This window comes from Haliotis cracherodii, unplaced genomic scaffold (assembly GCF_022045235.1).
Source record: "Haliotis cracherodii isolate W230 unplaced genomic scaffold, xgHalCrac1.p SCAF_12, whole genome shotgun sequence".
NCBI classification, from domain to species: Eukaryota; Metazoa; Mollusca; class Gastropoda; order Lepetellida; family Haliotidae; genus Haliotis; species Haliotis cracherodii.
The window spans coordinates 32,566,747-32,578,835 of NW_027266267.1; the positions used below are offsets into that span (position 1 = coordinate 32,566,747).

At 43.8% G+C, this 12,089-nt stretch overlaps 1 protein-coding gene across 7 annotated transcripts in view; it reads left to right on the forward strand.

The window, feature by feature from the left end:
- The window catches only part of LOC139458355 (roundabout homolog 2-like), a 471,546-nt gene that overhangs the window by 327,672 nt on the left and 131,785 nt on the right, over window positions 1–12,089 (forward strand). The gene's annotated exons all lie outside the window — the stretch shown is intronic.

Genomic DNA, 12,089 nt, shown 5'->3' on the forward strand with positions numbered 1-12,089 from the left:
AAGAGCATGATTTATGAACACTGATGAATATGACCCTTCATCACCTGATCGGCAGGACCAACACCCATGTTGTTGTTCCAGAGGGGAGGGGAGGGGAGAGTGTTCGGCAATGATACACTTCATTTCATCTTCAAGTCTGAGCAGTCGGTGTTCATACTGACGTTCTTTATTCACAGACACAGTTGGACATGACTTTGTTTCGGAAAGTTTTCCTGTTTTTCTGTTAATGAAACTGAAAACTCTTTGTGAATTAACTACTGTAAAGTTTAGCTTGAAAATTCTTGATTCAAATATGTCTTGAGGTAAGTTACAAGAATGTTTGTCTTGAATGTTTGGTAATGTTGCAAGGTCAACATGGCTTGAGGGTATAATTATTTCCGGATGTTTGACACTGTGCTCAGAGGCACCTCTCATCTTGGTAGCCCACGTGAAGTGGGGGGTGGGGGGTGGGGAGTTGGGGTTGGGGGGGTTCTACATAGGTAGGTGGTCATCTGATTAGTATCTACAAAGACTACAGTTGGACAAGCACTGATAACAGATTGAAGTTTACATTGGTTTTTATCTTGGACTGAATTCAAATTATTTGTGCAATTTGTAACAGTTATGAAATTTGCCTGTCAAAGTTTGACTGTATGTGAAGAGTTTATGCTGCTGTATGTGTTTGACACACATGGTATGTGTAGGCTCACCTTGGGGAGATGTCTGTTTTAATGGCTAAAGTTGAAGAAAGTTGGATATTGTCTAAACTGTGATAGTTATCGTTGCCATACATTATGGTATTGGAGACAAGTGAACGGATTTGCAGTTATTTTGGGAAGATTTTGACTTTTCTCGAAGAAAGATAATGCACTTGAATATCCGCCACGAGTTCAAACAAATCTGTTTTTTATCCGGTTGAAACTAATGTCATTCACGATGAAGCCAAGTGCAGGCTGGTTTTATCCGTCTAACTGGCTGCACCTGCCTTGCTTGCCAGTATTGTGATCAGCGTTATTGTATAACCATCCTGCACCATCAACTGCACATATGTGGGAAACAGTTTGGTAGTCATTGAATGCATCAATTCAGTGTAATTTGTTGCAGAAATTCCCAAGCTTCCCCATATGTATAGCTTCGCTAAGATTTGAAAGTGTATGTATTTTGTAATGTGCACATGCATGAATTGATTGTCATGCTTGATATGTTTGGTGAAATCTAACAGTGTTAAGTTTCAGCGCATGGTTAACGAGGTATCAGGGCATGGCAGTCTTCAGTGTCAAGCTGTCTTAAACAGTCACTTATGTAAAGTGGGACATTTTGAAACTGCACCTTTAAAGCTGTTTGAAATTTGAAGAGGCGGAGAAGTGAGACTCATTAAGCGGACTCTGTGTAACAACAGACACATTGTTGTTAGTGTGCAAGCTGGACTCCTCCAAGTTCTAAAGCTTTTACAGTCTCATTCAAACCAGAGCTGAGGACACTTCCATAGAAGGTCCAGTCAGGGGGACCCTGGACCAACTTTCACTACCCAACCTATAACAAGGCTGTGTGGGTTCTTGAGCCAATCAGTTGTCAGCTTTCTAAAACAATTCAAATTCACTGGATTTTACAACTTAGATTTGGAAATTTCAGTTTGTGGAATTGAAAACCTACATAGAACACAAGCATTCCTTCGATGGTACTCTGTTCATATATAGATGCCATGGCGCTCAAGATGGTAAGGGTATCTAACATATCCACAACAATATAATGCCACAGCTTTTCTTTTTAGCAGTTGGAACTCCCTGATTATATTCGTTTTCGAGATACAGAAACGAGATATGTTGGTCTGAATGTTTTACTCACATACCAAGAATAAAGAAGCCTTGACACTGATTGGCTGAATCAAAAAGTTGACCTGATGTGACTTCCTGTGGAGGTCTTCATGCAGAGAGGTAGGATGTCAGGGTAGAAGAATGAAATTGGGAGGTAACCCAGTTTTAAGCTTTAGATGGTTTAACCCCCGTGGAAACTCTAAAAAACAGTTGGATGTGTCCAGCTACATTGTTTAGTTTTCTGTTAGGTTTAGGCAATATGAAGGAATGAGTAAGTGAATATTGTTTTACACCACTTTTAGCAATATTGCAGCAATATCACATTGGGGGGGGCTTTGTATGGGCTTCACACATTGCACTCATTTCTGGAATTGACCCCAGTCCTTTCTCATGCCAAGCTAATGCTTTAACCACTATGCCACCCGATAGCTACTAACAGTATGAAGTACCTGCTGATGGTGAAATACATCGGACATATTTTGTGTTTCTAGCTGGCTTCCTGTTGTGTAATGGGCACATTGACTGAGGTGCTTGGCAAGAATCATTCTGTTGAGTGGAAGTACCTGTCATGGAGTATTTGCCTGGATTTGATAAGACTTATGAGTTTCTGGAAGGTATTTCTATCATGACTAAGTTTTTGTAAGCGTGGAATAAATATTTTTGCGAACACCTGGTGTCATCACTGATTTTCAGTGAACCATTCATAGAATTTTCACCACTATTTTGCCTTTTACACCGAGTGGAATCTGTTTCTGCAGATAATTGAGGCTGATTATTTTCTGGCGTTGACGTTTTATATTGAAGTATGAAATAGATGATTATCAGGGCCTGGTGAAAGCGGCATGCACCATATAAAAACCTCATCAAATGAGTATGTGTGAGACATATGCTATGCAAATACACACTGTAAATTATGGAGACAAAGTTTGACACCCATGTGTTTTCTGAATTTACATCCACTTTTCTTGTCAATCGTCAGAATAGCATGCATGGAGCAGAAGGAGAGTGGGTTATACTCAATACAAAACTGGAAACGATACAAAACTGGAAATGATATAAAGAAATGTAAAAATTGTAGAAAGTCATACAAACTCGCAAGACAAATGGCATTTAGATGAAATATGACCAAGCTTTTTTAATTTTGGCAAACAGGATGACCTATTAGATAGGTATTTGTCATAACAAGATTGCGATGACATAAGAAGCGGAGTATTATGTTTATTTTCTTCCGTCCTCCCCAAATGTAGCCACAATAGCATGTGTTCCATATGGGATCAGACTCACGCCTGACAATGCACTCAGACTGGAAGGAGAAGAGGGCCGAATTGCCACATGTGTTAACAATGGTATTTCCAAGTGAATTTTTGAGTTTAATTGAAATTTCAGAATCTTCAAATTGTTCAACAGCTCAAGTGATGACGTTGAAATGAAACTGATGTCTGCATGGAGAATTCACAAAATGAGTTCAAAGAATGCCAAGTGTCTATGGCTTTTTGATTTTGTTTTGTTGTTTAAATGGGCCTTTGTAAGAAGTACATCAGTTTTTGGGGCGGTATTAACCTACGCTTGAAATGATTACTAAACAGCACATTGGGGGGTGAAAACGTGTGGTGGTGAAGGTAGTGTTTGTGTATATGTGGTAGTTAGCCCCAGGCTGAGAGCCCATTCATGTCCTTTGAACCGTTCAGGTAAATCCAATTTTCTGATCAAATTTCCTGATTTTAGGAAAACACGTTAAGTCTCCTGGGGTCCTGTACACAGATCAAGTTCAGTTTTAGAAACTGAATTTCAAATTATATTTTTTTAATTTGTAAACTAGATTATGAAAGGTGACTGTTATTTAGTTTTATGTTACAAACAGAATGTTTAAGAAACATGAGACCCGTGCAGTGTTGAACAAACGTTTGAAAGTTTTTCATTGAAAGGATCACTGACATTTTATTTATAACATGAATAGGCAAACTTTCGTTTTTTGTTGTGTGAAACAATTGAGACATAGTTAACATATTTTGAAGTCATGGAGCATGGTGGACGCTAAATTAAGATTGAAGTTGTGTTTAAACATGTCAACTCCACTTTCATGTTTTTCGCATTCCATTCAGAATAAGAACTTCATATAAACATGGCCTTTCCCTAAAGATAACAATACGGTCAGGTTAAATCACAAAGCGTATAAATTATATAAACTGTCATTTCAAGTGCACTAAACAGAGACTGGCTCTATAAAAGATGTTTATTTTCAAAATGCAAATATTTATCCGAAACGTTTTGCATGGTGTATGTTTTTCTATTGCATTGGTGTATATTTTGTTTGTGCAGGGCTATGACTGTGTTATCAAGGGAGATGTAATTCCAACATGGGTTTTCCGGTTCTTTCATTGTGTGGGTTTTTTAGTGATTTGGAGCAAGGAACAGCTGGAGTACATTATAAGTCAGAAATGTTTGTAAAATTGGCTGGTGCGTTACCTGTGTAACAGATTTCCTTGCCTGCGAGCTTCTCGCATTAATAGCCTCAAACACGTGTACATTATTACGCCAACTTTTGCACCAAGATTTGCTTATTTCTGATGCGCAATCTGCCATGAGGATGAATTCTTAGTCACGTGGCTTCGGTTTGAATTCATGAAATATTTATCAAGAGATAATGATCTTATATAACATTCATTCGGATACCGCCCTGCTTCCGCCATATTTGCACACATCTACAAGGGTTATGGGTCTTGTATATTTGGTTTTCTAGCTCTAGCCAAGTTAACGTGCAATTTCTTTTCGGTGGGGGTACATGAGGACAGGCGGCCCCTGTCATAACAAAGAGCGTGTGGGAATGTTTAGGAATCACGATATAGATGTTTGGAGGCATACTGTGAGTATTACATAAATATTGCAGATGGCATCCATATTATTGATACCACATAAACATTGTTCTGCTGCAATAACGCTGTCACACGCTCGTAGTTGTTGTGACGTGAAGGTGAAAATATTGGTGTCTGGTGTTGGTGTATCACAAGAATGAAGACAAGGTGTTGGTGTAACTAAGTGTATTGTTGAGATGATGTCACAGCTTTAATTGCCCCGGCAGTAATCGAGCTCTCTTACAGCAATCAGGATTAACAATGAGGTTGTGTGCTATGGTTTATGAAGACTTCCGAGCGGTGAGGTAGCTGGGTAGAGAAAGCATTAGCTCATCACATTGAAGGTCCGAGTTTGATTCTCCACATGGGTCCAGTGATCGAAGTCTGGTATCCCTGTTGATATTGCTGAAAGCGAAAAGCTCCTCAGTATACTTTAGTGTTGGGAATGATATATGCAGTGTTTTAGACAATTATTCATTATCTGGGGTAGCTAGTAGGAGTAGCGTTATGGCGATCACTTGTCATGGCAAAGACCCAGGTTTGATTCCCCACATGGGTGCTATGTGTGAAGTCCATTTCTGGTGTTCTGGTGATGGAATATTGCTAAAAGCAAAGTAAAACCAATGTAAAATCAAACTCACTCACTCACTAATTATTTGGCATCCCACCCCCTCTGCCCCTTCAGCAGGAACATGCCCATCTCCGTTGTCACATGTCACTATGCAATAACTACCGTCACCACTGTAACAGCATTGATTGACTTGACAATAACACATTCTTCTCCTGGCAATAACTTACACAGTCCACCACCACATGTCTCACAGAGTCAGTAGAACCAGCTTAGACAGTCCTCTACATCCAGGACACACACCACCACAACCACCACATTTCTCACAGAGTCAGTAGAACCAGCTTACACAGTCCTCTACACCCAGGACACACACCACCACAACCACCACATGTCTCAGAGTCAGTAGAACCAGCTTACACAGTCCTCTACATCCAGGACACACACCACCACAACCACCACATGTCTCAGAGTCAGTAGAACCAGCTTACACAGTCCTCTACACCCAGGACACACACCACCACCACCACCACATATCTCACAGAGTCAGTAGAACCAGATTACACAGTCCTCTACATCCAGGACACACACCACCACCACCACCACATGTCTCACAGAGTCAGTAGAACCAGCTTACACAGTCCTCTACACCCAGGACACACACCACCACCACCACCACATGTCTCACAGTCAGTAGAACCAGCTTACAGTCCTCTACATCCAGGACAAACACCACCACATATCTCACAGAGTCAGTAGAACCAGCTTACACAGTCCTCTACATCCAGGACAAACACCACCACATGTCTCACAGAGTCAGTAGAACCAGCTTACACAGTCCTCTACATCCAGGACAAACACCACCACATGTCTCACAGAGTCAGTAGAACCAGCTTAGACAGTCCTTTATACCCAGGACACACACCACCACCACCACCACCACATGTCTCACAGAGTCAGTAGAACCAGCTTAGACAGTCCTTTATACCCAGGACACACACCACCACCACCACCACATGTCTCACAGAGTCAGTAGAACCAGCTTACACAGTCCTCTACACCCAGGACAAACACCGCCACATGTCTCACAGAGTCAGTAGAACCAGCTTACACAGTCCTCTACATCCAGGACACACACCACCACATGTCTCACAGAGTCAGTAGAACCAGCTTACACAGTCGTCTACATCCAGGACACACACCACCACATGTCTCAGAGTCAGTAGAACCAGCTTACACAGTCCTCTACATCCAGGACACACACCACCACCACCACCACATATCTCACAGAGTCAGCAGAACCAACTTACACAGTCCTCTACACCCAGGACACACACCACCACCACAACCACCACATTTCTCACAGAGTCCGTAGAACCAGCTTACACAGTCCTCTACACCCAGGACACACACCACCACCACCACCACATGTCTCACAGAGTCAGTAGAACCAGCTTACACAGTCCTCTACACCCAGGACACACACCACCACATGTCTCACAGAGTCAGTAGAACCAGCTTACACAGTCCTCTACAACCAGGACACACACCACCACCACCACCACATGTCTCACAGAGTCAGTAGAACCAGCTTACACAGTCCTCTACACCCAGGACACACACCACCACATGTCTCACAGAGTCAGTAGAACCAGCTTACACAGTCCTCTACAACCAGGACACACACCACCACCACCACCACCACATATCTCACAGAGTCAGTAGAACCAGCTTACACAGTCCTCTACAACCAGGACACACACCACCACCACCACCACATGTCTCACAGAGTCAGTAGAACCAGCTTACACAGTCCTCTACATCCAGGACACACACCACCACATGTCTCACAGAGTCAGTAGAACCAGCTTACACAGTCCTCTACATCCAGGACACCACCACCACCACCACCACATGTCTCACAGAGTCAGTAGAACCAACTTACACAGTCCTCTACACCCAGGACACACGCCACCACCACAACCACCACATTTCTCACAGAGTCAGTAGAACCAGCTTACACAGTCCTCTACATCCAGGACACACACCACCACATGTCTCAGAGTCAGTAGAACCAGCTTACACAGTCCTCTACAACCAGGACACACACCTCCACCAATACCACATGTCTCACAGAGTCAGTAGAACCAGCTTACACAGTCCTCTACATCCAGGACACACACCACCACCACCACCACCACCACATGTCTCACAGAGTCAGTAGAACCAACTTACACAGTCCTCTACACCCAGGACACACACCACCACATGTCTTACGGAGCCATTAGAACCAGCTTACACAGTTCTTGACATCCAAGACACTGTATTCTGACACCACCGTCACTCCACAATAGACTGTTTCCACATAGTTTCACCACAATATCGCCTGTATTCAACCGTCTTTTAGCAGAGCCTGCCCCCAAGATATTTGCCCAGCAATCCCATGCGGATGAACGGTTTATTTTCTTATATCATCAGGCTTATTTTTGTAATTGGGACTGTCTTTATGGAAACGGAGCTACCAGCCCATGTGATAGATTCTTGCTAGGGTGGGCTATGTGCCTCACATTGTCAGGTGGCTGTGTGGAAGTTGCTTTTTCATGTCAAGAGATTAGGAAGAATGAGTGCCAAGGTGAGAGATGAACATTTTTGTAGAAGTAGCTGATTGCTTAATTCCCTCCTTTAAAAATCATTCTCTTCCAGCCCAACCTCTCCCCAACCTCTCCCTGGCATGGGTGTGGTGTGGTGTGTGGACGTGTGGGTGTGGCGTGGTGTGGTGTGGACGTGTGGGTGTGGCGTGGTGTGGTATGGTGTGGCCTGGTGTGTGGATATGTGGGTGTGGTGTTGTCTGGTGTGGTGTGGTGTGTGGACGTGTGAGTGTGGTGTGGTGTGTGGACGTGTAGGTGTGGCGTGGTGTGGTATGGTGTGGCCTGGTGTGTGGACGTGTGGGTGTGGTGTGGTGTGGCGTGGTGTGTGGACGTGTGGGTGTGGTGTGGACGTGTGGATGTGGTGTGGTGTGTGTACATGTGGGTGTGGTGTGGTGTGGTGTGTGGCGTGGCGTGGCGTGGCGTGGTGTTTGCACATGTGGGTGTGGTGTGGTGTGGTGTGGCGTGGCCTGGCCTGGCCTGGCCTGGCCTGGCGTGTGGACGTGTGGGTGTGGCGTGGTGTGTGCACATGTGGGTGTGGTGTGTGGCGTGGCGTGGCGTGGCGTGGCGTGGTGTGGTGTGTGCACATGTGGGTGTGGTGTGGTGTGGTGTGGTGTGGTGTGGCGTGGCCTGGCGTGGCGTGGTGTGGCGTGGCGTGGCGTGGCGTGGCGTGTGGACGTGTGGGTGTGGCGTGGTGTGTGCACATGTGGGTGTGGTGTGAGAGTGACGGGCCAGGCAGGGAGATACAAGATCCAGGGTGCAGGATTACTGACACACTGAATCCCACCTCACAGGAGAAATATGTAATTAAAACCTCATCTGCTCATGTTGTCACTAAACATATTTTTTTTACCTAATCGAAAAAAACACAGGAATTTGCTTCATGCTTTCCCCTTGGCATCCCCAAGCTAAAAAAGACGACCTCTAAAACATCTCTTAAAAATCTTGGGTGGCCATAATGAGCCCCTTGTTCGACATCCGATGGCAGTTTTTGCAGACGTATACACAAGATAAAGTGGTAATTCCAACACTAGCTTTTCCTTGCATAAAAAACCCGACTCGGTTGAGTGCCCGAGTCCCAGTATGCAGTCTGACTACAATCACATACGATGTATGCAACATAGTCAATCAGAATGGCCCTTGTTTCTTTCACACATGTTTACAGAGCACAGAATGTCGTATGGGAGGATAATTACTAACGCTGTTTCTTGCGCATTATCACACCCAACTAGACAGGGGCAGTTTTTCGAACCTTGTTCTCAAATGCACACATTGTAAAAAGATCCTGGGCCCCCATTGGGTGTAACCATGGTAATTAGGACATTCAACATGCTTGTTACCACGACTGCCTAAGGAATTGTTATTGTCGTCTTTTTAAATGTTTTTCAGTGTTTGTGAAAAGGCTCGGACTTTATTGTGCTAATTTGGATGCATTTTTTCCGAGGTGGCTCATGAAATTCACATGGTTGATGCAGTAACGATGCAGTGCCATCATGTTTTTGATGAGTCTGCAGGGTGCATTATGACCCCCGTAGCTCCAAAATACACTTTTTGAAAGAGACAATGGGAAAGTGTGGAGTGGTTTACTGTTGATGTGTCATATTGATGTACAAAGCATTCATCGTCAAACTGGAAATAGCTCCAGTTAAACTTGATGCAACAAGAAATAAATGATGAAGTATCCTGTTGCTTGTGTAATGTTGCTGCAATTAGTTCTGCTATTGCCACTGCTGCTGTTACTCCTGCTCTCCTGCTTTTGATCCACTAATGCAGCTAAAATCAAGTGTGTTACTTCCTTGAATAGCCGTTGTGACGGTGCTGGTACTCTGCAGGAGCTGTTGCCATGGTGCTGTTACTCCTGCAGGAGTTGTTGCCATGGTACTCTTACTCCTGCAGGAGCTGTTGCCATGGTGCTGTTACTCCTGCAGAAGCTGTTGTTATGGTGCTGTTACTCTTGCAGGAACTGTTGCCATGGTTTTGTTACTCCTGCAGAAGCTGTTGCCATGGTGCTGTTACTCTTGCAGGAACTGTTGCCATGGTTTTGTTACTCCTGCAGGAGCTGTTGCCATGGTGCTGTTACTCCTACAGGAACTGTTGCCATGGTTTGTTACTCCTGCAGGAGCTGTTGCCATGGTGCTGTTACTCCTACAGGAACTGTTGCCATGGTTTGTTACTCCTGCAGGAGCTGTTGCCATGGTGCTTTTACTCCTACAGGAACTGTTGCCATGCTGCTGTTACTCCTGTAGGAGATGGTGCGATGCTATTGCTAGTTCTATATTAGATGGTTCTATGCTGTGGTTAGAACATACTACAGTAGCTGTTGCTAGTTCTACAGTAGCCATTGTACTGTTGTACTCCTGCAACTCCTAATACTGATATACCTTCAATTTTGATATTTTCTACTTAGGATGCTTCAAAAAGGTAGCAAAAGCGTATCTGATGTAGGTGTTTCAAGTTAGATAGCAGAGTGCTCCAACAAATTGACCAAATTGTCAGGATAATATACACGTCCAGAGTAAGAAGGTTATTGATAGAGATGCAATAAAATAAATCTCCAGCTTTGTAGTGTTATTAGGGTGATACCTGTCACCGTGGCGGAGACCCTGGGTGGGTGTCAACATGGTACTTGATACAACAGGGACAGGTGTCAAGTACACTGCATTTCCCACATCCTGACCTAACCACCACTCTCACCCACACCGGTCAGGGTAGCCCTGCTTCAGACATGTCACCCACGATCCAATAGGAGTGGGAGCAGGATGCAGACATCACTACTCCTTGGTGGCAGACAGAGGGAGATACAGTCAGCAGAATTCAGTCAGTATTAAGTGCACTGGCCAGGGCTTCTGCAGGTTATAAAAAGCCAGACTAGATTTATTTGAAAACACCTGAAAAGCATATGGGAGTTATAACGGATGTGCACATGGAGGCAAGGTTGGAAAAAACAGCTTTTTGCCAATAACAACCTTTAGCTTCAGAAATTGCAAGGTGCAGAGGGTTCGAGGAAGTAAATGAGAATGATTGACAGAATGGGTAGAAATGACGCAGTCTAAATTTGCTGCTGAAACTAATTGCTTGGATGTTTTTTAATTTGCTGTAAACGGATGGAAGAAGCTAAACGTTAATTAAACTGGCTGTCCCTTGTACGGAAGTCTACCATAGTTTGTCTGCTGGGTGGTGCTCTGTAGTTCCGTGTTGATGATGATGCTAGGGGTGTGGATGCAGCTGTTGCAGTGAAGGTTATCTTCTTGGCTGGCTGGACTGGTATCAGTTGAAGTCAGCCTCTCTCTGGAGATTATCCAGTTGTAGAAGTGATAGTTTCTATGATCAAAAAGTCCTATGATGTTGATGACGACAATAATACAGTCAAATACTGTTGTGTCTAAGTTGAAGGGACCTACGTAAATGCCAATGGATCAGTGAGCACACAAATTTAATTATCCACTCCCTGGGGAGTATACAACCCAATCTGCATATAAGGTGCCAGAAGGTCAACAGTCACGATACCATCTGATCCTGCCGGGTACCCATTCACTGCTATGTAAACATATGGATATTTCTAACAAAGTCACTTGTCACTTGTCACTTGCCCAAGGAGACATCACATCAGCATGTGAGTCATTGTGGGGCAGGACATAAGCCCGAGGAACTCTTGGGAGTCAAGCTACTGAAAACAGTCATCTACTGGTTCTCTGAGGGACTTTTGGCTTTGCCACATTGATAAAAATGACCCTTCACTTCTCCCTAACATCCCTGCCTTCATTCATCCTCACTCACGCTCCTGTCTTCATTCATTCAAGTCATCTGATAGGTATAAAGAGGTATTCTATCTATATCATGTTGTGTTTACAATCATGGACACAAACATTGAACACGACCCCAGTCTCCGTGTTTGGAGTATTTCCAAACATTCAGGTCAACATAATCTCCCAGATCAGTATTTCCCTAACCCTTGGTGTTTGCATTTATCTTTAAATTTATTGCAAGTCGTAACCTACAACTGATTTCTGTTGATCCAAATCTCCTCTCTGAAGGAGGCATTCTGGCTACAAGTGAAACCTAAAGGTTTTGTACCACACAAACAATGTCACCATATATCTCCCAAATTTTAATTGGCCCCCAATAAAGTAGCGTTTGACAGCTCTTTTATAAATCATTGGGTTCCCATTAACTCCCCAATGTAGTTCGTGCAACTAGTTAATTACTGCGGTTTGGTCCCCGTGTCAAATAT